Source organism: Balaenoptera ricei, chromosome 18 (assembly GCF_028023285.1).
Source record: "Balaenoptera ricei isolate mBalRic1 chromosome 18, mBalRic1.hap2, whole genome shotgun sequence".
In the NCBI taxonomy this organism is placed as follows: domain Eukaryota; kingdom Metazoa; phylum Chordata; class Mammalia; order Artiodactyla; family Balaenopteridae; genus Balaenoptera; species Balaenoptera ricei.
The window spans coordinates 82,719,425-82,723,858 of record NC_082656.1 but is presented as its reverse complement, the minus strand read 5'-3'; positions in this window follow the sequence as shown (position 1 = coordinate 82,723,858).

Genomic DNA, 4,434 nt, shown 5'->3' with positions numbered 1-4,434 from the left:
TGGGCTCTAGAAGTTCTCCCTTTAATATTGCCAGTGTTATAACTTCTAATTACCTTAATAATTAGGGCTCTGTCACTCACGATTGAGGTAACAGCTCCTAACACTAATGGGTATTGGAGCTCTGGTGCGAGGCATGTTTTGATGTTCTCATCTGGTTGCTTAGGGTCGGAGGGAGCTATTTGCCCTTGGAAACCTGGCGGTTGCTATGAGGTGGCCTGGTCATCCTTACCAGCTGCTTTAATGCTGCCTCTGCCACTGCTGTTTTCATTCAAGAGCGAATGTAGAAACTCTATTCACTAAAGACCACTCATGAAATGCAAATGTGGCACCTATGGACGAAATTTTCTGAATTTCAATTGCCCCCGTTGCTAGAACTGCAAAATAACAGTATAAACTTGGATGTCAAATCAACCGGGATTGAAATTAAAAGGCACCAAAATTTCTTTTATGTACGGTTAGGATCTGCTGCTAATTGACAAAGGTGAGAGATTTGAAAGTCAATGGGGGAAAATGAGAAGGACCTTGCTGCTCTGTTGAGAGCTGCATGGGAGTGTGCAGATAGGCGTGGTGTGCCCGGTAATTTTACATAAATCTACTGGAGCAGGACAGAAAAAAAGGCGGGGAAGAACATTTGGGCGATAAAAATTGTATTCATAATACTGACTTTAAAAAAAAGTATGGTTCTCACAGCAGTGATCTAAGAAGATATTCCTTTGGCACTGGTGCCTGGTCCACATAAAGGGGTCAAGGCCGCCTCGAGTGCCATCCCAGCCATGGGTGGGCTCCCTTCCCCAGAGCCAAGTCTCTGTCTCTGGTAGAGGCACTTAGGCTCTGCGATCTCACATGGCTGTCATTTACATGCTCACATCTGCCCTCCCGACTGTAAGTCCTCTGAAGATAGTTGCAAACCTTAGGCATCTGTGGGTCTCTAGTGTTTAGCTGGTGCCTTCCACAGAAACAGGCAACAAAGTGTATGTTGAATGAATAAAGTGACCAACAGTTGGATAGATCAGCAAAAAAAAACAAACAAACAAAACTGTGACAAGCTTGATGAGGACGTAACACCAACACGTTCATTGAGAAGCAGGTTTATGATTTATTCCCTCACTTTGAGTATTTTCTTCTACTTAAAAGGTGATCAGCAGAAATTAACTTGCTTCATCCTAGAACCACACGTATATTGTACAGCTGGGCTTCTGTGGAGACCTCAAAGGGACGTGGCCAGACTCTAAAGATACAGACACAGAAGAAGCTGTTGCCCTTTTGCGATTGTCACCCTTGTAGTGATGGCGGGGTAGCCTTCCTGCGTCCTTCCCACTCAAGACAGCCTAGAGCCCAGATGTTCCCAAACTTGGTTCAAAGATGGTGCCCTGTGAAGGCAGGCTGCTCCTTGCGCCCAGGTTGTCTGGAATTCCAGCCTATGAATCTGGAAAACCCAGAAAATGCTACAGCCTATCCAACTTTTCATGCCATCTAATTTAATCTTCCCTACATCCCTCCAAGAAGGGCCTTCCCATTCTCGCTTTTCAACCGCACGAAGTGGTGACTTGAGCCCTGCTCTAGTTTATTCCAAATGCTACAGTGTGACACGGGGGTCTTAAAAATCATGGTGCTGTGCAGAATTGCACAGTGCAAAACACAGAGCTTTATGGGGAAAAAGGGTCTAGGGATACACGTTCAAGACACGTCATCAGTGACACATTAAAAAAGAAGATGGGAGCTCGACAAAACAGTAACACATTTTTTCGCTTGTTAAATAGTTACGAAATACATAAATACTACAATCGATATGGGTGAGGAGCTGGTGGGTTCTGGGGTGGGTGTACGTGTGCATTTTGTGTATTCCTACGAGACCCCCTCTGCTGGATGGGGGTTTTGTGTTCCCCTAATGTTTCCTGCAGAGGAAATAACGCAGCAGCAAACACCAAATTGACATTATGCTCAATGCATCAACTGTGCTACAGCCAGCCCTCAGGGTCAAAGCCAGCCTTGCAGGAAGCCTGCCCCAGACGCTCCGAATTTCCCCGCCCGCGTGCTTGTGTCTGAGCGGCGCTCTATCGCTCGCAGACGCATCCACACGCATCTCCTGGGATGCTGCGGGAGCTCTGGGAGGCCGAGTGTCGACACCCCCAGGGAACACCCGGGAGCGGAGACGTTCGCGAACATTCCACAAGTTCCTCAGCTGGCAAGCGGCAGACTCAGGACCAGAATCCGCCTCTCCCACCGCAGCCTGCGGAATCTCCCTATCAGCCCCACAGCGCTTGAGAAAAAACGGCGGGCAGAAAACCTGATCTGATGATTTGTAGACAACGGAAGATCAAAACTTTGAGAACCTGAGTCCACGGAGGAAAGAAAGCCGTGCGTGGAGTTTACTGAGCAGCGCTGTGAGCTTTTCACAAGGCGGGTGTGTGTGTGTGTTCACCTGACCTCCTGCCTTTGCTTACACTCACGAGAGGAGTGAGGAACGTACAGAGGAGAAGCCCTGCCTCTGCTGGCACACCTGAGGCAGACCCCCGCTACCCTGCTGCAGCCGTGGGGCGCCTTAGCCTTGCGACACCTCGGGGCCCCTGGGCTCAGGACTGGAGAGCATCTGCCCTGGGGCAGCGGGGAGGGGAGGGAAGACTTGAATCAGCTCCCGGAGTCAAGGCCAAGGCGGTTCCTTGGGTCGAGATCGCACATTTAGGTGATGGTGAAATATTAACATGGAAATGACAAGCTACCCATCAGGAATGGGGGTTTCTGAGTCTGGGACAAAGACCAGAAGCCCGAGATGGGCTCTTAGGAGACCTGCGTTTCACAGGTGGGGAAAGGGACAGTAGTGAAGGAGGAAAGGGAGCTGGACCAGTCATCACCTGCCTCCAATGTGACGCAGTGGTGTTTGAATTTATTACAGCAACGTCATATTTACAAAGGGCATGGCGTTCACTGGCCATGATTCTATTTCCACAGCCTTTTCCATGCTCCTCCCAACACTGTGTCATGCATGGCTCGTAATTCTCAGGTCAGGCCGGGACTGGGACCACCTCTGAGTTCACCTAAATGGAGACTATGGAATGGGTGACCTGCTTGCAAAAATCCGGGGTGAAAGTGTCCTGGACCCACGGGCACAGATCTTCCCTGAGGTCCAGTGCCTGCGTGACTACTGAGCTTCTCACACAAACAAAAACACCCCTCTTTGCAGACTTGGGGAAGCTCACGTGCCCAAGTGTGGGAAGAAGGGACGAAGTGAGTGCGCTTTCCCCAGGCTTTGGTGTTCGTTCTTAGCCATGTGGTCCTTGTGTGTCCCTGCCTCACATACTTGATTTATAAAAAATACAGGTATGCCCCAACTCGCCACGCAATTATTTTCTGTAGGGCAGCAACTGTTTTCATGCTTTTTTCACTGCATTGCATCGTCTGGCTCACAGGTGCCCAGTAAACATTTGCTGATTGACTTGCTGATTGATTCAGCCCTTTGTATTGAAGGACAATGCTGGAGGGATGGGTCCGTGGTCATCCCAGACGTCGTCTTCCCACCTGTGTCCACTTGAATCTCAGATCCCCAGTGTCTAAAGCCACACTGGGACAGTCCGTCTTTTAGGTGATTCTGCCACTGGGACATACAGCTGGCCCCAGATTTCTCCTCCAAAGAACCCGGTCTCCCTCCTCGCAGCCTGCGCTCCGGGCTGGAGCCCTGCCTGATCTGCTTCTCGGGAACCTCCGCATTTGCCACGTTAAGAACCTTGCAGAGAGACCGCAGCCATGCTGAAGCACCTGGGGCTCTCTGCTGCCGCCCATCTCTCTGCCCGCGTTGGTGGCAGTGATGGCCACGGATGTGACTTCAGTGCAGGTGTCATTCCCCAGGTATTACTTCTGGGTGGTGATTTTTCCCCTTTGCCACTTATTAATCGGTCAGGGGTTCTGATACGCCATGAAGATAAACAGTGCTTCAGGGATGGGCGTGGTGCTTGCGGACGGCATCTGGGCTGTACCGGTGGCTGCCCTGTGAGCCCACGGGTGCCAGGCACCCGACCCAGGAATGGGTCACCCGGGGACTCAGGAGCTCACGTGCAACCAGCCGTCCACTCAGGGATCACCCAGGGGCAGCAGCCGGCTGTGCTTTTAGTGCCTGCCGGAGTCCATATGATTTCACGTGCTTTTGTAGGCTCGGTGAATTCAGGGCGCTGAATAAGGATGTACATGCCCTTTTCTTGTGGTCTGGATGTGAAGGAAGGAAAGAGCGGCTGGACCGATGGCTGCTGGAAAAGCCTGCCTGTCAAGCTTGGTGCCTGGGAGGCGAGTTCGGTGCTCACCTCGTTAGACAGCCCGAGCCTGCCTTGTATTTGAAAGCTTCCCACTGAGAATCCCTCGGACGGTGTGTGAGCTGTCGTCATTTCTGAACATGTGAATGGACAACAGCAGGAAAATCTGGGTCATGCTCTTTGACACTTGCTT